The sequence below is a fragment of the Lissotriton helveticus genome, chromosome 8 (genome assembly GCF_964261635.1).
Source record: "Lissotriton helveticus chromosome 8, aLisHel1.1, whole genome shotgun sequence".
NCBI classification, from domain to species: Eukaryota; Metazoa; Chordata; class Amphibia; order Caudata; family Salamandridae; genus Lissotriton; species Lissotriton helveticus.
Genome location: NC_136069.1, coordinates 252521575 through 252543404, shown reverse-complemented (window position 1 = coordinate 252543404; position 21830 = coordinate 252521575). Strand labels below are relative to the sequence as shown.

General features: G+C 46.5%; 1 protein-coding gene across 1 annotated transcript in view; it reads right to left on the bottom strand.

The window, feature by feature from the left end:
* Positions 1–5687, bottom strand: part of LOC144772576 (inhibitor of apoptosis protein-like) — a 92240-nt gene extending 86553 nt beyond the window's left edge. Inside the window, exon 1 of the mRNA XM_078657004.1 lies at positions 5548–5687. The gene's annotated coding sequence lies outside the window, so the exon portion shown is untranslated. The remainder of the gene's footprint in view (positions 1–5547) is intronic.
* Positions 5688–21830: the final 16143 nt, after the last annotated feature.

Here is a 21830-nt window from a genome sequence, read left to right as displayed (position 1 = left end):
AATGTTCCTAAAAAATGAAAGTGGGGAAAAAACATTTTGCTAAACTACTGTGAAATTTCAGGTACCATTTCATTGCAGCATCATTTAGTAAAATGTGTTGATGCATGTTAGTATTTCTCAAAAATATTCATATTGGAAAATTTGTGTAACCAGTTTCATAATATTATGAGAAACAAAAATAAACAAGCCTTGGCAAAACCAGTAGGTCTGACATTGGTGCTCAGCTTTTTAGTTTTGGCAATGCATGACTTGTTTTGGTATGACTTTTGTAAAACCTTATTGATGTGAGAGCTGCTGGGCCCTCACCATTATAACAAACATTGGCAAACGCAAAAAAAATGTTGGTCTCAAAAAAGCACACACTGCCACATTAGTTACTGGCACTGAACAAAACTACTTTGTGTACCGATATGCTCCCTGCGAAAGGACAGAATGCTGTCACTCACAGTAAAGCCAGCCGATTCTGAGAGAGAGAGAATTTTAATAAACACAAAAGGTCATAGTTAACGCCAGACCAAATTAGGGGCCCAATAAATAAAGAAAGTCTCAAAAGTGCACCTTTGGTATATGGCTTTCGTGAATGCACAAGAATTTACATTATTAGGGCAAGGAATTGTACTTCTACAAAATATTTGTGAACTGCATTTTAGCATGAGCAAATATGCATGTGTATATTTGCTCACGTGAAAACCTGGATGTTTGAAAGTTCATTTCCCTCCAACTACTTTTTTCCCAACTCTGAAAGAAGGTTTACGTCTGCCACTCTCAGGAGTAAATTTCCAACATTTTTCAGTATGAGAAAGATTAGAGAAGATTTGTTGAAAACCCTTAAAACATGCAAGTTAGTAGGTTTGCACAGACTCAAAAGGGCATTCCAACCCTGGAACTACTGCTTACCACCATCATCAGTCAGAGTATGTAGATCTGCGGAAATGTGGCAACATAAAATGATTACTAGTATTCAAACACTACTATGGTATATGCCGTGGCATAATCAGAGAGGCTATATAAGAGCTGTTATATAATGAGATTGCTGCCATCATTTGTGGCAGCACTACATGGCACCAAAGGGACAAGTGGATTTTGTTACAGAACAAGTAGATTTATGAAGCAACCTGCCCCATGGAGAAGTAGATATTTTAATAAATTCCACACCCCTGCACTCACTCATGTAAAGTTCAGCTACTGCGTGCTTAAGCCACACTTGGCCTACATCAAGTTAGTACGTAGTTCTGTGCTGTGTGCGCTGGATGTATGCATATACTAAGTTTAAGTGATCCTAAGGAAGGTACAATACAGTGAAGATTCTGGGTTCCATTTTGAAAGACCCAGGGCTGACTGGAAGAGCATGAGAAGGTAGAGGCATCCCACTAGACCTTTAGGATTGCTGCATTCCTGTGAGCAGGGTGGGACAAACACTAGAGCAGAGGTTTTCAAACGTTTTGATGCCAAGACCCCCTTGTCAAAACTTTGTAGGTGTAAGGACTTCCTCCTGACATAAATGTTGAAAACCTGGTATTGCTCATCATGGACAGCTATCGACAACAATAAACATCCCCAATTCTCGGAAGCGGTCAAAAGGTGTAGCTAAAAACAAATAGCCTCATTTTAGAACTGGCATAGGGCAGCGCCGCAAGTCTTCTTGTTGTGCTGCCCTACGCCAATGTGAAATGGCAGAAATGCATTTGACTGACCCCAGCGCCATCAGAAGGCCACTCCTTACCACCCCGCCCCCCAATGCTTTGATACTCTCGGATATTAGCCACGCTCTATAAAGCTGATTGATTGTATGCACCGTATTTATGAAATACAGTGCATGCTGGTCCTTTCCCCTTGCGTTAGCGCATAACTTGCTGCCTAGTACCAACACAGGCAGGATTATTTTCGAGCAGGAAGGCGCATTTTCCTTCATAAAAACAAAACTGAGAGGAGTTTTCCACTATGTGAGCTGCAGAACGCAGCAAACATGTAAAGAGGAAAAAAAATGAGGAAAATGTAAATTTCTCCTCGATACACCCCTGCCATGGAGGCATAAGTTTTTGGCGCTGTCCCAGGTTTATGTAATTTTGCAAATATGGGGCAGCATCAAAATCCATGTATGTTGCGTGGGAACCCCACGCAACGCCCAGGGAACACCTCCACGACGCAGAGTAAGGCAGCGCAGTGACTTGCGCTGCTTTGTCTTACTCCATATCTATGAGGCCATGCAAAGCCATGCAGGGTGACTTTGCGCCACCTCCTAGGTATGGTTGAGACGTTTGCGCTTCCGAAGTGTCAAATAAAGCGATGCTCCGGAAGCACAATACTCCCATAAATAAGCCCCAATATATTCAGTGTGTTTTTTATGTCTTTCACCATCAGGTACCTACATATAAAATAATAGTCAGTGTAAATTAAAAACTTGCATTACACACAGTATAAGTTAGACTGATACAAAATATGCAAATAGTTTTAGGATGAAATGGTGCTTCCAAAATGTGGATTTTAGTAATATACCAGAGCGTATGTAATACAATTACATAATGAATGTAATTTTATATGGTGCTTCCAAAATGGAGATTTTAGTAATATACCAGAACGTATGTAATACAATTACATAATGAATGTAATTTTAAAGGAAGACTCGAAACGGGTCTCTATTGGGCTCTGTTTTGTGCCCTGGCACAGGTCGTCCATTTTTTCCCGGACTGCAGTGACAGCAGACACATTGATGTGCGCGTGCTCACACTTCTCACTAGTGGAGAAGTTACAGCATGACGTCAAGCCAAGGGACCGTTGTAAGGGAAGGTAAATCCTTTAAAGAGAGTCATTTTCTCTCTGGTTTTCCCCTTCTCTTTTTGAAACTCAGAAGCAGCAACATTCACCAGGGCTTTAAGTAGAAGCTTTTTCAATATTATATATAACAAGTCATAGTTGCTGCTTATTTATCGTATGCATCCAACAACCATTGACAAAGCCAATAGTCCTGACTTCTTGTAGGTGTGATGTTAACTGTTGTATCATACATCTGGATGCAATGACAGAAACAGCAAAATACAAGTCAGGCGGCACAGGTTTTTAGCGTACGTATTTTAAGCCACGCCCCTAATTACATTGGCCACGCCCCTTTGAGAGACACCCCCTTAAAACACTGGGTACTTGCCCCAGTTGCTCAAGATCCACTGTAGATCTTGCCCCGAGTAAAAGGTCTCAACCCCCACAGTTAGGCCCAGGAGCTCCTCTTTGCCCCGTTGCCCTCTGAACAGGGTTCTTACCAGGTATGTTCAAGTAATAAAATCATTACTAGGGACTGTGCACTTCGTTTTTTGGCCAGGAGAGAGAGTAAAGTTTTATTCTAACAGTATTGTTAGATTTCAAGTTAGTGAGGCCTTTACCTGCAGAAGTCCAAAGTGTGGATTGAGCCTGTCTGTTTCCTAGGAGATTCTGAACAGGAAAAGCAGCTTCCAACTCCCTGGGTAGCAAACCTTGTCTGAGGTCGCTGGGACCTTATATGGTTTGCTAGTGGTTGTTACATGTATAAACTGATTGGGGGTTGTATCTGATGTTTCTATTGGATTAGGCTTAGTGTCCTCATTGATGGTTATTTGAGTGTTCTGATTGGTTTCTGGGTCTGTGATTCAATCAATGTAGGGTTGGGGCTAGGATTTCTACTGGAAGTAGGGACTAGGGATTCCTATGTTATTGGTTGTTGGGAGTAGAGTGGGACTAGGGCTGGGGTTAGACCTTTAATTGGAAGTAGCGATTAGGGCTTCTGGAGTGATTAGTTGCTGGACTGGTTGTGGGACTAAGAGTAGGGTTAGGTTTTCAATTGGAAGTAGGGACAAGGGCTTCCTGTGCCATTCGTTGCTTGGGCTTGGGGTGGGACTACTGGTAGGGCTAGAGCCTCTATTGGACATAGAGATCAGGGTTTTCAAACTGATTGGATGCTTGGACTAGGGCTAAGATTGGCTGTAAGGTCCTGGTCTCCTACTGGTTCTAGATTTTTAGGGCTAGTGTTGTGATTGGACAGTGTTAGGGTTCCCATTGGCTGATGGGGTCACCTGATTACTAGGGCTATAAAAGGTCAGTGTTGGAGCATCTCAGCTAAGGGTGGAGAGGACAAGGGCAGTTGCCTGTTTGAGCCGGTTAAGGGCGGAGAGGACAAGGGAGAGTTGCAGGTTTGAGCTTTTTCGAGACTGGCCAGGGACAGAAATGCTGCCCAATATACATACCTCCTTTATGCATTTATATACAATCAATGTACTTATGGATCTATACAAGTATCACGGTCTTCTAATTTAGCATTTCCAATGCACTACCCTATTTCTCAGCCTATACTTCGCACAATATATCCTCTACATCCACTCTCTCATTTAACCCCATACCACTACTATGATCCTCAAAATAACCCTTTCTAGACTCTCTCCTACTCTACCCCTCCTTGCATCATCTGACACCTCCTTTACTATACCGATCCCCCAAAACAAACCTTTCTAAACTCTTCCCTCTTTTCTACCCCTCCCCAACCCTTCTCAATCCAAATAACTGACTAACATATCCACCACTAAAATTACTTTCATGTTTCACCATACTGCAACACTAATCCAGATGGGTTCCAGAGTAGCGTGCTACTTGCGCTTCAAAACCCCATCAGGGGTAGCAAGCGCTATATAAATACACACCTCTTTCCCTTCGCTATCCCGCCACCCACCCTTCTCTACCCAAATAACTGAATAACATTTCCACTACTCAAATTACTTCATATTTTACTATACTAATTATCAACACTAATCCTTCATGGGTTTCCGAGTGGCGTGCTACTCGCCAGAAAAGCGATTCAACATCCATCAGGGGTAACAAGTTCTATATGAATGAAAACCTTTCTTCCCCTTTTATCCCTCCGCTATCCTTCTCACCTCCAAATAACTGACTAATATCCACTACTGAAATTACTTTCATATTTCACCATATTAATTCACCACTAATCCTTTATGGGCTTCCTGAATAGTGTGCTTCAACACCCCATCAGGGGTAACAAGCGCTATATAAATACAAACCTTTTTTCCTCCTCTATCCTTCTGCTATCATTCCAAATCCAAATAACTGACTAACCTATCCACCACTTAAAATGTATTTGCATGTTTCACTATACTAATTCAACACTAATCCTCTATGGGTCCAGGAGTAGCGTGCTACCCGCCAACAAAGCGCTTTGACACCGCGTCAGGGGTAGTAAGCGCTATATAAATGCAATTACAATACAATATTTTTCAAGGGCGAAGGAGAGAAAAGCAAACACACTGAAAATCCAGTACTCAAAACTCTGCAGCTTAAAAAGGTAGGACCAACAGAAGATGTCAGCTACGTGAACTATTTTGGTAATGGCGGCATAAAAGAGCGTATGTACAAGTCTCTCTCGCAAGGTAAGCCATGGTAATAAATAATAATAATGAGATCTATAGTCCAGGGCCGCTTAAGTGTTGCCGTGTTCCTTTCCTCCAGGTGAGGCCTTCCTAGTGACCCGCGTCCCCCTCACACCCCCGTCCCCTCACACCCCCGTCCCCTCACCTGTACGGAGTCGCACGTCCCTCGAGGTACAGGTCACATTTTCGACTCCTGCTGAACAGACAGCGCATCCCACTGTCAGCCCATCGTCGGAATTCCCCCTGTCACCATATCAGAAGAGGGCGTGGCCCAGAACCCCACGTGACTCTCGGCTTCCGGAACAAACTGACAGCAACTGCGCGCAGCGATTTAACCCTATGATGACTGGGCGCTCAAACATATAAAAAGACCCGGAAGCAATGCAGATATACCGAGCAGTCTAGTGTTTAGACACCCACTTTCTGTGAAAAGTTTCCACTTCCGAGTTTCCGAGAAGGGTCTTGAAATGTACAGTGTGGCGTAATAGAGATCCCGTTTCGTTTCTTTAGCTCGGAATGAAAGTGACCGGGTTAAACAAAGCCGTGATCACGCGCAATTCAGTGGAAACCACCGAGTTCTCAGCATCCACATGAATTACATCACTTAAATCCTAGAGCGGCACCGTGGGGATTTGCTACATTTATATATGCCTATCGGGAGTTGTACCTGCTTTGCTTGCAACCTAAAGCAACTCAAGGAACGGTTATTTGTAACTAAAAATATGGTATCTGTATTGATAACATTTTTAAAGCCTTAGGACGTTTTTCCCAATAGATCCCGCCCACTCCGAACTGTGAGCCAACGGAAGGATTGATTGTAGACCCCAATTTAAACGTAGAATGTGTGATCCAGAAAATTCCTCTAAACCTATCAAAAACTTCTCAAGTCATAACAATCCTCTTGGTAATTTGTACGATCTCGGTGCGCGGTTGGGGACACAGTATTGCGAGTGAAAAACAAAACTAGGGGAGTCCGAAAAAATACGTGCAGGCACTGTTTCAAAGTGTTATACAAAGGGAAATTCCACCCTTTAAACCCCTCATTCATTAGCAAAAGTCACTTGCGGGAGGAGTGGAAATTAATCAAGGTGTGTACAGTCAGTGACACTCGGGGATTTCAGGCATTTCCTGCACAATGACTCAGACGTCCCTCTTTTGCATTCGTAGTCTCAATCTTGGGCACATGTTGAATGACAGAGCAGCAAGACAAGCACGTGACACTTACTAATGATGATTTAGAAGATTAAGCATTGTATTACAGCAAAGAAAAAACCCTGATTCACAGTGCTTTATTATATGCTTATGTAATTTAACCATCTAGTGCAGTGGTTCCCAAACTTTTGACTCCTGAGGACCCCCATTGAGTCACCACTGGAAGCCGGGGACCCCCAAGCAATTTGTATGAGTTAAATTTCAAATATTAAAACAGTAATTCGAAAAAAATACACACGTGTGCACACAAAACAAATACTCAAAGTACTTAGGGGCAGATTTACAATAAGTGACGCATCCATGCATATCAGCAGAGATGCGCCACTTATTGTGCGCCATGCCTCCACCACCATTGATGCGCCGCATTTACAATGCTGCGCCTCATGGGGCAAAAAAGCACAGATTCATGACGCATCTGTGCCGTAAAGGTGGCGCATTGCTGGAGTTGCGTTGCAAGAGCGACACATATCCAGCAATGCTCTGGGGGGCTGAATCTTGTTAATGCTGCGTCAATCCTTACGCCTGCTTCAAGCAGGCGCAGGGTTTTGACGCAGCATGGGCTCCAAAGTGACTGAGTGAAATCTTGTAGATTTCACTCAGCCACTTTTAGGAGGCGTTCCTGTGCCGGAACGCCTCCTTCTGGCGCAGGACTTTACAACGTGACGTATCTCTCAGATGCGTCTCGTTGTAAATACCCTGCACCGTGGCGCATCTTTTGCGTCACCGCTGCATTACGAAAGTGACGCAACAGTGGCGTAAAAGAGGAGCAAGGGGCTTGTAAATCTGCCCCTAAGGATTTTGGGGCCAGATGTACGACCATTTCATTTAGCGCCTCGCAATTGGCGACACATTGCGAGTGGCAAATTGCGAGTCGCTAAATGAAATGTACAACAGTGTGTTTAACACTGTTTCGGATTCCCAATGGGGTCGCAAATTGCGAGGTTCATTAATATTAATGAGCCTTTCGCAATTTACGAGCCTATTGGGAATGCCAGCCCTCCTAGGTATGGTGCCTGCTGGGCTCTGCAGGCCACCATGTCTGGGACTGCTTTTAAATAAAGCAGTTTAAAAAAAAATGCAGCCCATTTACCATGCATTTAAAAAAAAAAAGAAAATTAAACGTTTTCGTTTCATTTTCTAAGGGCAGGCAGAGGTCCCTGGGACCACTGCCTGCCCTTAAAAAATAATTTTGCATGCATTTGCAAAGGGTAAGGGGTCCCTGGGGACCCCTTTCCATTTGCAAATGCATTACCATCTACTTGAAGTAAGTGGTAATTGCGAGTGTTTTGCGACCGCAAAACATTTGTACATGGTTTTAAGACTCACTATTTGGAAGGGAATGCCCCTCCAAATAGCAAGTTGCAAAACCTATTTTAGCGAGTCGCAAACAAATTGCGACTCCCGAAATAGGCAATGTACATGGCCCAATACGTTTTTGCATGTGAAAGCGGGTTCACGAACCCGTTCACGCATATAAAAACGGATCGTACATCTGGCCCTTAGTATTTTATATTGAAGTAATAGCCCCTCTGTCGCATGTATTTCATTTGTTTTATAGCATCTCTCATACCATTGTAGGATGTCAGAGCACTTTACATCACACACATATAGAGACATTGAATTGTACATGTAAATCAGTGTGTATATAAAATGTTTAAAGAGTGCTTGGTCTGGAAAAGCACTAACTCAGGTTTCAGAACATAACACAGTGGCTATCACTGACTTTAACATAAAAAATGTATTTCCACCCAAATAAATCTTTTTAGCAGCGTCGGGATAATGAATAACTGGGAAAAACAAAAGTTACTAACTGGTACCATGCAGTTTGCATGACAGTTTATAGGTCCCTCTGCTACATTACGATTGTCACTTATGAAGTGTACAGTAACAAAAGAATCTCTGTGACAAAAGCAGTAACCACGAACCTATGCACATAAAATGCTGCTTTTCAAAATGCATGTTACACGTTCTTTGCAGTAGGCACATTAACCCTCTGTGCTACATTAGTTAAGTCAAAGCTGCCACTAAACAAAACTCTCCTCACGCTCCAGCAGGTACATTAATCACTGACTTTATCTTGACACTTTTATTGCTGCTGGAAAGCTGCTAATTATACAAGAAATGTTTCAGTGCTTTTAAAACTGTTGCCTGCGGACCCCCTGGGAATGTGTCACGGACCCCTGGGGGTCCGCGGACCACAGTTTGGGAAACACTGATCTAGTGCGTATTTGAAGACCAGCCATAGCCTGTGAATTATTTAACGTCATTACTAATACTATTGATGTTGCTATGTATGGCAAATATTTCTTACATTTTGCGGAGTTTGGTGTGCACTTTTGGGAACAGAAGAGACTCAAAGCCACGAAATCCAAACTTCGACGTTTATTCACTAAGAAGACCCACGACCACTCCCTAGGACGTCTCTGCTGTAAATGCTAGGTAAACTCCAGAAGGAGGGCTTGGGGGGGGGGGCAGCCGACCGTAGGGAGGTGTCCCCCCCGGGCGATTTGGGAGGGCTGCGGGGGGTGCGGGGGTGGGAGGGGGGGGCGGGGGGCAGGGTTATAGCCCAGAACATTCTAGAAAGATTTGGGCTATTTTTTAGTAGTTTTGGTAGCCCTGGCTATATAGCTCCCTGACTCCTCTTCCCAGCCTCCATTTTAGGTTTGGTGACCTGGTGGCTGGGAGGGTAGATAGTAAAAAATTGTTTCAGTAATTTTTAGCCTTTCAAATTAGCGTTTTCTTACCGTTTATTATGGAAGATTTTCGTGTATTGGAAGCCTTGCGCTTGCTCTCTGAGGCTGGCAGAATGGATTTAGTGGTTGGCGGGGGGCCGGCGCGCCCCCAACGTCAGGCCTCTGCTGGGGTGGCTGCGGTGGTTGCGGCGTGCTCCTCACCGAAGAAACGCCGGGCGGGTCAGGTGAGTGAAAGGGGCCGGTCTCGCACGAGGAAGCCGGCCCCTTCTGAGGCAGCGCGCGCTGTTTCGGGGGGTGGGGAGGGTTTTGTCATGCCCGGCGTGCATCCGCCGGTAAATGTAGAGGCGGGGGGGCCTTTTGAAGTGCCGGTAGACAAGCAGTCGGCTTTCGCGTCTCGCCCGCATGTGGGGGGCGTTGAAAGTCTGTGTTTGAAGCCGGGCTCCAAGCGGGGAGGGCGGAGAGGTTCCAAGAAACGCTCCTCCTCTGACCCTGTAACTGAGCGTTTGTCTGTGCCGGTTTCAGGTTTGTCTAAGCGTGGGGCACGCAGAGGGTCATTGCAGCTGGGCGATGGGCAGGTCTCATGCCAGGGGATGTTGGAGCTTGTTGAGCCGAGTACTGTTGGGCAATTTGTAGCCGATACTCAGTTTGTGGAAGTGAGGAGTAGGAGCGGTCAGGAGACAGGTGGGGCTGGGGGCCATGGGGAGTGTGTTCTTCAAAGCGGTCAGGTTTTCTCTGTCCCTGATTCAAGGATCGCGCTCTACAATGAAGAAGGGAATGTGGGTAGCCCTTTGCTGTTTTCAACTCCTGCTTCTCAGGGAGTTTCCTTATCTGTGTTGGGGAGTTCCAGGGGTGAGGGGGAGTGGGCTCAAATGGGAGTAGGGGACCCTGGTTCTGGGGCACATTTTGAAGCAGAAGGTACATCAGTTGGGGCTTGTGGTGCAATTTTAGGTGCTCATACTGATTTACAAAATGTTCCCGTTGATGCACAGCAATTGTTTACTGGTTCTTCTTTGCATGGTGGTGTGGGACAGGTTCCGAGTTTTCGGGCTCAAGGGCTGCACGCTACCAGTGCAGAAGGGGATGGGGATTTCATGGGAACAAGGGTTGCCAGCAAATCATGTTTTTCTTTCCCAGGCGGGGGTAGGGTTGGGAAAGAAGGGCCAGCAGTTTCTAGGTTTTCTGGAACTTGGCAGAATGTGCCCGAGGTTGCTTTTCGAGATGTGGTGCCTGGTACTTTTTCTCAGTATAGTGGTGGTTTTGGCCAGGTAAGTTGTTTTTCATTCAAGGGGCCTTCCAGGACTGTTCCTTATTGGTCGGGGGGTATGGGTGGCCCCCAATTTGGGGCACATCACTCCGGTTTGGACAGTGTTGGTCATGGGCGTGTGAATCATAGTGGGACACGTAGGCAGGATGAGGGACAGGCAAGGTCGGAGGGGTTGTTGCGTGTAGGTGATTCTGCTGCGGTTTATGATACTAATTTGGATTGGAGTGATGAAGAGGATGTGGTAGATGTTTCTCCTGTAAGGGAGGTGTCTCTGACACATTTTGGTAGGGGATTGTCATTGGATAGGTTGCAGGAGAGGTCAGTTGGTAGTGTGGTATTGCAGCGGCCAGAGTTTGGGTTAGGTGTTGTGAATAGGGAACCCAGCACACTAGTCCAAACATTTTCTTTGCAGGAGGGGGTTCAGTGCGGCGGTCCAGACTCGGTAGGGCGTGGTCCAGCCCAGCATCGCTGAGGTGAAGTGAGGAGAGCGCCTAGCGCTGCCCTTTCTGTTCCACCGAGGGAGCCCGTCGCGGTCAGCACATGTAGGTCTGGCGCGATCTCGCTGGCCCCGCCGAATAGCAGGTCTAGGTGGTCTACCTTACCATCGGCTATGGAGCTACAGAGTCAACGCATGGGGAGATACAGGCGAGTACAGTCTGCTCCCCCTCCAGGAGGATCTTCTTCTAATCAGTTCAAGAGTAATGCTGTTGATAAAGGGTTAGGTAAGACCCGAAGTGTTACTTTCCCTCCTGATATGGAGGAGGTGGTGTTGGATTATGAACTTCGTGAGGTGGATGGGGGGAGCCCTCTAATGTGTCTCGTAGTGTTTTTCAGAATCAGGAAGTATCAAGGCCGGTTCAGGAGAGACGAGAGCGCGGCCCGCCAGTTAGGGCTCCTCGTGGGCGGCCTACGTTTGATATTTCAACAACACGGGCGGAATCTGTACGAGCCACTTCTCTGTTGCCAGGTGAGAAGCCAGTTCCACAGGCCAAACCTACGATGGTGTCTGTGGGGACTGCAGTGGTTGGTTTTGCTGGGGTTGGTGAAGGGAGGTTATCGAAAGGGAGGTATGTGAAATATATTGCTGTGGGCACGGATGCAGTTATTGAATCTGCAGGCAAAGTTGAAAGTGGTACAAATACTGAGGCTGCAGGAGGCGTTAAGGGGCCTCTTGACAGCAAGGAGTTGAAGATTAAGAAGTTGCCCTACATGGGTGTTACTAAACCTTTGGGCGCTCACTTAATGTTGTCTACAAAGGAGCGCATTTGGAAGGGTGAGTATGTTGAAATATTGAAACTCCTCCATCGTGAAGTACGATCTAAGGAGGGTTCTAAGGAAGAGTAATATGAGTTGGCAAAGCGTCGAAGAGTTCCGTTAACTATTGAGAATTGGACGGCAGCATTTCTTATGTATGCAAGTGTGTACTGTGAAAAGTTTCCAGAGCGCAGCGTATCTATTTTTAAATACATGGATGTCATTCGGAAGGCGCAATTAACTGGAGGGTATATGCTTGGGCCCAATATGATGAGGAGTTTAGGGCTAGGATGGCATGGGATCCAGAGGCTAAATGGGGGGCGCTGGATACAGATTTATGGCAACATACGATGGGGGCTGCCTCAGGGGGTAAGACAATTTTTACAGCCAGTGGTCTACCCTTGATTTACCGGCCCTTTCAAGGCAAGCCCACCCGTGGTGGGGTGGGGAGCGAGTCCAATACACAGTCAGGAAATGGCACATGCTGGGAATTTAATAAAGGGTCGTGTAGTAGAGAATATTGCATGTATAGGCATGAATGCTCCGGCTGTGGTAAGCGACATTCCTTGGTTAAATGTTGGGAACACAAACCAGCGGGTGGCCAGCAAGGGCATCGGTCAGGTGCAGGAGGTTCTGGGACGTCCCGGCAGTTTCAAGGGGGTCAGGGAGATAGAGGTGCACAGGGTACTGGGCCCAAGGGCGCATACGCCAGTTAAGCTGGCGCAGCTACAGCTTGCCCTTCAGGAATATGAGGATGTAGGTGTTAAACAGAGACTGCTGGAGGGTTTTCAATTTGGTTTTCATTTGGGCTATTTAAGACCAAGGCAGAGACGTTGGGCTGACAACTTGAAGTCGGCATCTGAACATAGTGCAGTTGTGCAAGAAAAATTGAATAAAGAGGTACATGAAGGAAGGATGGCAGGCCCTTTTCATGACTGGCCGATCCGTGACTTGATAATTTCACCTATTGGAGTGGTCCCCAAAAAAGAGGCGGGGCAATTCAGACTTATTCAACATTTATCATGGCCGGAGGGGTCATCTGTTAATGATTTTATTGATACGGATGCTGCTTCGGTTTCATATTCCTCAGTTGACGTGGCCATGTCACTTGTTGTGACCGCGGGCGCAGCTGCTGAGATGGCTAAGTGTGACATTAAGTCTGCTTTCTGGCTGCTTCCAGTCCATCCGGATGATTGGAGTCTTCTGGGAATCCATTTTAATGGAAAATGGTACGTGGACAAAGCATTGCCGATGGGTTGCTCCATGTCGTGCTCTTTTTTAATGTTTCAGCACATTTTTGCAGTGGCATTTTACACACCAGTCTGGTCATTCACTGGTAACACACTATCTAGATGATTTCTTCTTTGTTGGGTCCCCGGGCTCCGCGGAGTGCCAGACAGCTTTGGAAACTTTCCAAGGGCTCATGGAGGATTTGGGGGTGCCTTTAGCTCCTGAGAAAACAATGGGTCCTGCCACAGTCTTGACATTTTTGAGAATCGAACTCGATTCAGTGGCAATGCGGGCTCGCTTGCCAGATGACAAAAAAGTGAAGATGTTGGAGTTGCTGGGTGTTATGTTGACAAAACGGAAGGTGTTTGTGAAAGAAGTTCAAGTGCTACTGGGACACCTCAATTTTGCGTGCAGGGTGGTGAGAGCAGGGAGGACTTTTTGTCGTAGATTAGGCAGGGCTCTGGCAGGACAGCACTTGCCTCACCACCGTGTACGCCTGTCAGCAGGTGTCAAAGAAGATTTGCGTATGTGGGAATTTTTTCTCACTTCCTTTAATGGTGTGCCTATGGTGAGAGACGTTGATTTCCAGTGGGATGTGCAAATGTTTTCTGATGCTGCAGGCAGTGAGGGTTTTGGACTGTACTGTGATGGGAAATGGTGCGCGGAACATTGGCCTGAGGATTGGTTGAATGGTGGTCGGAGTATAACTTTTCTAGAACTTTTTCCTTTGTTGGTGGCCCTGACTCTTTGGGGGGAGGATTTGGCGCACAAAAAAGTCCTTTTCCACATTGACAACATGGCTGTGGTGGAAATTGTGAATCGGCAATCTGCCAGAGATGAACAGGTATTGAAACTCATGAGAGTCTTTGTGCTGGGCTGCTTGAGACATGACATTAACTTTCGCGCTTTGCACATCCCTGGTGTGGACAATGACATAGCGGATGCTTTGTCTCGTTCGCAGTGGGAGAGATTCCGTGGACTGGCCAGGGAGGCGGACAGATCACCGACCCCGATGCCGTTACATCTGTGGCAAGTAGGCAACGTCGGGTCTTACAACTGGTGGTAGGTTCTTTATCTGTGTCTACGCGTTCTGCTTATTCTTTGGCATGGATGGAGTTTTTGGAATCTGGAGCTTCTAGACGTGTAGAGGTTTGGCGTCATTCGGAGGATGTAGTTAAATTCATCTTGGACCTCATGGACAATGGTCTGTCTAGAGTAACTATTTCAGGAAAGTTGGCAGGCATTTCCTTCATGGGTAAATTGTTTTGGGGTTATTCCCCCACTGCGGGTGAGATTGGCAGGAGAATGCTTGAGGGTTGGGCCAGAGAGCAAGGAAGTAATAGAAGGCTGAGGGCTCTTGGCAGACTCTGGCGCGTTTATTAGCAATTTTGCCCTCTGTTTGTACAGATGATTTCGAGGCTTGTTTGTTCGCCATGTTAACGGCCTTTATGTTCTTTGGTGCTTTTCGGGTATCTGAGTTGTTGGGTTCTAAATCCAAGGGAGGAATTTTTTGGCGAGATGTTTTTGCGCAGAGGAGGGTGTTCATGTGTGGCTGGCTAGCTCTAAAACTGATCAGAAGAAGTTGGGTAAAAGAGAGTGGTTGGAGGCGAGTTCCCCTAGAGTGACATGCCCATTGTTGTTGGCTCGCCGTTGGCGCTCTTTATCAGGGGGTGGTGATGATGTTCTTGTGTTTTAGCACATTAATAAATCTCCTGTTACAGCTTATCAATTTTGCATGGTTTTGCGTAAGGCTTTGCAGCGCATTGGTCTGGATGGGGAGCATTACGGTACGCACTCTTTTATCATTGGCGCTGCGACTGAAGCGTTTAATAGAGGTTGGTCACAAGGGGACATCATGAAGTTGGGGCGGTGGTCATCCAAATGCTTTCAGCGATACGTGAGGGGTGAAGCGGAGGATGCGCATGCGTCATCTTCCTTTGCATGAGTATTTACTGTTTTTTCTTTTTCAGGTTCAGTTGCTGGGCCCAGATCTCTAGCGGTGACTGTTTGGATTGTGGGGCACTCGTTTGTGAAATGGGCCCGGGTTCAAGCGGCCCAAAGTTATTTTGGAGAATCATTGGGTTTTAATGTCAGAATGTTTAATATTATTTGGAAAGGCAAAGGTGGGAGGCTTTGGAGGGAACTGGTTACATGCCTTAATAATGGTTTGGTTGGGGGTTGCTGCCCGGACATTTTAGTGATACATTTGGGTAAGAACGATCTTTGCGCAACTAAGCGTGTGGTGCTGTTGCGGGCCATCAAGAAGGATTTGGCGCTTATTAAAGAGCATTGGGCTGGTTGCCATGTTTTTTGGACGGAATTGATCCCACGTAGGATTTAGAGGGGAGCAGTGAATCCTAGAGCGGTTGATCGAGCCAGGAAGAAGGTGAATGCCGAGGTTTCTAGATTTTGCCGACAGCTTGGTTTTGGGAGAGTTTCCCATAGAGAGATAAATTTTGAGTCGGTAGAGTTTTCTGGGATTATGGGGTCCACCTTTCCAGAGTTGGTATGGATTTGTATTTGTTGGAGTTACGAGAAGTTTTGGCAAGGTCTTTGACGATGCAGCGGTGATTTTCACAGGCCTTTCCTCTTTTTCTTTTCCTACTGGGGGGCAGAAAGGAGGGGGGGTAGTCCTCCACCCCCCCCCACCTTTCTGGGTGGCGGGGTCTAGTTGTTTCAGGGCTGTTTGTGTCAGTTTTTGGTGATTAATGGTCAGGTTTGTTTATCGTCAGGAAACGATGAGTTGGTCATTGGTTGACCGTTTTGTCGTTTTGGGGGGGTTTGACAGGGGTGAAGGGTCAGGCAGGCGATTGGTTTAGGGAGGGCCTGGTATTCATATTGTTATTGGAGTTGTTGATGACGTAATGTTTTATAATGATGACGTATTTTATAATGATGACGACATGTTTTATAATGATGACGTTATGTTTATAGGATGATGTAATGTTTTATAATGTTGTTGTAATGTTTGAATTGTTGTATTGTATGGGTGGGGGAGGGGCCATGACATTTTAGGGGAGGGAGTGGGGGCGGGGTGTAGGTTTATTTATTTATTTAGTGAGGATTAGTTTTGGACGGCTTTGCCAAGGTTTATTATTTGTAATGTGCACAGGTTCCTAATAAAGCAGCCTTTTCCACATTCAAGCCTTTTTGGTCTGCTTTAACCCCCCCTCGCCCTCCCTCCCAAGGGGGGGTTGGGGGCAGCCGACCGCAGGGAGGTCCCCCCCCCCGGGCGATTTGGGAGGGCTGCGGGGGGAGGGCAGGGTTATAGCCCAGAACATTCTAGAAAGATTTGGGCTATTTTTTAGTAGTTTTGGTAGCCCTGGCTATATAGCTCCCTGGCTCCTCCTCCCAGCCACCATTTTAGGTTTGGTGACCTGGTGGCTGGGAGGTTAGATAGTAAAAAATTGTTTCCCTCCCTCCCTCCCAATCTTTTTTCTTAAGTGTAGATTTTCCCTTTTCCGCTTCCTGTATATTTTGGTCATCCCCTTCCTTTTTCTGTATATTTTTCCCCTTTTTTCTCTTCATTTGAATGGCCATTTTTTCGTTGGAGCAGGTGTGCAGGTTTTTTTTAATGTTTTGTAATTGTCGCTTGGAACAGGTGTGGTGCAGGGTCGAGTTGTTTCAGGGCTGTTTGTGTCAGTTTTTGGTGATTAATGGTCAGGGTTGTTTATCGTCAGGAAACGATGAGTTGGTCATTGGTTGACCGTTTAGTCGTTTTGGGGGGGGTTGACAGGGGTGAAGGGTCAGGCAGGTGATTGGTTTAGGGAGGGCCTGGTATTCATAATGTTATTGGGGTTGTTGATGACGTAATGTTTTATAATGATGACTTATTTTATAATGATGACGACATGTTTTATAATGATGACGTTATGTTTATATGATGATGTAATGTTTTATAATGTTGTTGTAATGTTTGAATTGTTGTATTGTATGGGTGGGGAGGGGCCATGAAATTTTAGGGGAGGGGGTGGGGGCGGGGTGTAGGTTTATTTATTTATTTAGTGAGGATTAGTTTTGGAATGCTTTGCCAAGGTTTATTATTTGTAATGTGCACCTGTTCCTAATAAAGCAGCCTTTTCCACATTCTTTTTGGTCTGCTTTAACCCCCCCCCTCGCCCTCCCTCCCAACACTCACAACCGATGACATCCATAATATTCTATTGATAAGGTATTAGCAGAGTCTCCAGAAGTGTTCCATTTAGTCATCAGAGGAAACACAGTGGGAATGCTGGTAACAGGTTTCTTATTAAAAACATTCATGCACAATTCCATACCAGACATTTTAGCTGACGGGTTTCTTATTAAAAACATTAATGCATAATTCCATATCAGACACTTTAGCTAACAGTATTTAGTTAGAATAGCAATAAGAGTGGAGTTACTTAGTATCTCATATTTTTAATGATCATGTTGGGAAAGATGGAATTGACTCTATAATTCAATAAAGGAGTAGAACATATCTCCCGGGCAAATATCACTAATATAGAAAATGCATGCAGCAATCAAGGAAGTCTGTTGTAATTTGTACTTACTTGTGCTTGTTATGTTCTTTTTGTGAAATCTGACTGACATCAGGTTCCGCATACCTTTGTAATTCAAGTGGGATTCTATTCTGGTCAGTTGACCGCTACACAAGATGGGTTCGGGTTGTTACCAACGGAACTGAATAAAGGCCTTCCTTTAAGGAACCTGTTTTGCCCTGGTCTTTTACTTCATTTTGGCAATGATCTGGCCAGTCATCTCCGTCGGTATTCCTACCCGCAGCGGACCCGCACATTTTCCCAAGTCATGGGAGAAACCTGAGCCTGCTCTTGCCCTTCTGTTCAGCCCCGGCAAGCCTGCGATCTCTGGTTTGAAGTCTTCCGTGGAGAGTTGCACCGCAGGAAGACGTGCTGCAGGAAGAAGGTGCACCGCACCCGGAGCTCCCGCCACACTCATTGGCTACGGTATGCAAAGCAGAGGTTAGCGGTCCATCTAACTTATCTGTATGTGCCTCAATCTTGTAAGGAGCAACGCATGCTCGTTTGCATCGTGCCTGAGGATCCAGAACGATCTGACTGCATTCTGCGCTGGAGGAAACGGCATTCTGCTTTGGGATAAAGTGCAGATTATTACAATATCCGCCTTTTAGTTGACCACCAGCGCGGTGACATGCACACCTCTTGCGTGTCATCCCTATTTCAGTGACGCGCACACCTTTCTGCTCAATCGGCCTCATCCAATCTTATAGTGCCTACCACATCAATTGTGAGTACTTTTGTCTATTTCTTCAGTGGCAGGCACACTCTATGCTTGGCATAACCGTGTCTCACACACCTGCCGCGTGTCATATCAAGTTTTGGTGACACGCACACCAATTTCTTCATTTTTTGCTCACTCTCAAACGTTTGGCTATCACATTAATTCCCTCAAATTGTGGTGGTTTGTGTGTTGTGTACTACGTTTCAATTTTGATCTTGCAATTGTCGTTCTTGAACTCTGATCATGGGTGAAGCTTCTGAGAGCTCACTTAGTGCATGTTTATCTGGTATTACCATGGTCCATGTATCTGTAGCACTCAATCCCTACGTTTTATCCCAATCAGGCTCTCCTCCAGATCCATGGGAGGATTGGATCATTATGTTCGACAATTACATTGAATCGTTGTATGGGCAAGAGTTTCGCCCGTCCAGAAAAAAAGCGTTATTTTTAAGTGTATTGGGCAATGAGGGTCAAAGGGTGTTTTGGTTTCTCCCTGAAGTCACTGAGCACAATGGCCAACCTGTAGTAGACGTGTTTGCTGAAGCCAAATGCAGGTTGAGTGTCAGATTCTCTAAAGAAGAGAACCTAGTTTTGATGCGTTATATGTTTTATACACAACCTCAGAGAGTGGATGAATCGATTATTGAGTTTGTGGCGAGATTGCGTGAGCTATCCATGAAAGGCAAGTTTGGTGTTATGACTGACAAATTGATAAGGGATCAGTTGATTGTCCAATGCAGAGTTAAAAAATTCAAGAGCGCCTGATATGGTAAGGGTTTAGAGCTATCAGCATCTTGTGTGCAAGAGTTAGAGAAAAAGACACAAGAGGGAGATGTTTCTGAAGTAGGTATACATGTTGTTACCAGACAAGTTGATTCCCCTGCCACTCCCAATGACAACAGCATATTTAATAGATACAGAGGGTTTACTAGACAAAACACCAGAGTATACAACCGGTGTGGTACCACTAATCATTCATCAGAGTCTAAATATTGTTTTGCTAACAATAAGGAATGCAGACAATGTGGTCGTTTGGGACACTTTGCTAAAATGGGCAGGGTGAGCAACCACAACAAAGTGTCCTTGGTCTCTAATGGGGGTGTGTGTCAGGGAGAGTCTTGCAACAGAGTCCTTATGGTGGGTGATGTGTATGAAGTGAGAGATAAAGGAGAAGATATTCAAAGGAGAATAAGACCCAAAGCATTCTTTACTATAAATGGTTGTGAGGTGGAATTTATGGTAGACACAGTCATTGTACACTTTCATACCAAAGTCAGTCTCTGAATAGTGGTGGTCTCTTGGTATCTTGAAACCCAAAGACATCTCTCCTGTAGGTTTTCAAGGGGAGTCCATTAACATGTTGGGATTTATGGAAGCTAAAATCGAGTTCGAGGGACGTTGCATTGAGGGTAAGGTGTATGTTGCTGACAGTGGACCACCAATTCTTGGATGGCTCCATCAATACAATTTGCACATCATTGTCAATCCCAGGGCACCTTCACATGTTATGGTTGTCAATCTAGAGTCTGTTGAAGACATTCTGCTTGCAAATGCAAGGGTTTTCAAGGAGGACATAGGTTTGTTGAAAGGTTACTCGCACAAGATTATTTTAAAAGAAGGGGCCGTCCCAGTCCAACATAAACCTAGGAGGGTTCCTTTGATGGTGCATGAGGAAGTGAAAGGGTTGATCCAAGATATGTTGCAGCAAGGTGTAATAGAACCTGTGGAGGCATTAGCTGTGTCTCTCCTGTGGTCATCACATGTACGTCTGATGGGCGGCTTAGATTTTGCGCGGACTTGAGATCGCTTAATCAAAACATTGTGGCAGATACTTACCCTCTACTAAACATTAATGAAATGGTGTTGTTGCTCGAGGGAGGTACTTTTCCAAGTTAGAATTGAAGAGCGCCGGGGAGGAGCCAAGATGGCGATCGGAACAGTCGCATAAACGCCTCGCTCCGAGATCCCTTCCTCCCCGCCACCTATCCTGTCTTTAATCCTGTTCGGGGTGTTCCGAATTCGGTTACCAAGGAAGAGCCTTCACTTACCGTCCTTTTCCGGGGCTCTGGCGTGCAGTGGTTTCTGCGTTGTGCCCTTGTCGCCTTGCTGGCCTTCCCGGCCCTGACGCCGGGGCCTCGAGTGCTGTGTCTGCCCGGAGGTGTTCGGAGTGCCGGCGGTCCGGAACCGGTGGAGAGACCCGATGGTGGGAGCCTGAGAGCAGCGAGCCGGAGGCGCCGGAGCGGACCCACCCCCGATGGTGGGCCACCCCGCATGCCCGATTGCCTGCCGGCCCGAAGAAGAGAAGCCGCGCTGTCCGGCACCCCTCGAGTGAGAAGCCCACTCCTGTTGATAGTCCCGCCTGGGATCCGGTGCAGGGCTCCCCCGAGTGTTGTGGGGAGCACGCCCGTTCTTCTGGTGACTCTCCTTTCTCCGCCGAGCGCCATCCGCCGCGGATCGGCTGTGTGTCCTGGGGCCTCCGGTGCTCCTGGTGGACTTGGAGGCGGCTGCGACAATGGCGGCGGGCGATGTGCTCAAGATGGCGGATGGCCCCTCGGAGTGTCTTTCTCCTGGAGACAGGGACGTTGCTGCATTTGCTCTCTCCAAACCTCGTTTGATTCGGGCGGCCCCTACTCGGAGTGCTGTCTTGTTTGCCCTGGCTGCTCTGCGGATCGACCTGTCCTTGCACTGCCGGGACTTGGAGTTGCGGATCGCCGCCATGGTTGCTCCGCCATTTTGTGACGCGGTGTCGTCTCCCCGAGTTGTTATGGTTGAAACTTCTCCAGCTGCTGTGCTGGGATCTCCGGCTGGGTGTTCGATTCTATGGGATCAAGTGGACCCGGTGCCGATGCTGCAGTGTTTCCTACATCCTGATTTCTTTGCTTCGTGCTGGACAGCCCAGATATTGTGCTTGGCCACGTGGATCTTTGAGGTACTTTTGCATTCTGACTGCTGCCGAGTTTTCCTGGTTGCTTCTTGTTGGCCGGGACGGTGTTCCGCGGAGAGCCCACTTGCTTTCCCTGACTGGTATGGACCCACTGTATCATGCTGTTTCTTGGCCGTGGCGGGGTCTGGCGGCTCGGCTCTTCATAGAAGTGGACAGGGGTGATCGTGCCTGGGTGCCTGCGGGACCTTTGTTTTGTTAAATGGCATCTCCGGGCCTCATTATTTGGACAGTTCCTGTCTCCATCCTTGTGTAGGCTTTTCTCAATATTCTTTTGACCTCGATTAGTGATCCGTTGTTGCGGGTGGGGTGGTGTTCTGTATTTCAATCGCCGGCTCCTCTCCTCTCTCTTCCTTCTTTTTCCTCTCCTTCTCTCTCTTTTTCCTTTCTCTTTCCTCGTTATTATTCCCTTTCTCTTTCTTCTATATTTCGGGTGATTCTGGGCGACAGGCACGCTGTTTAGTGGGGTAGGCCATAGCCATTACAGTGATGTAGGGTGGGGGGGGGTGTTTGTTATTTTAGTTTGTTTTATTCTATGGTCCCTTTTTGCCTTTTTCCAGGGGATGGGCTATGTCCCTTTGTTTTTACTC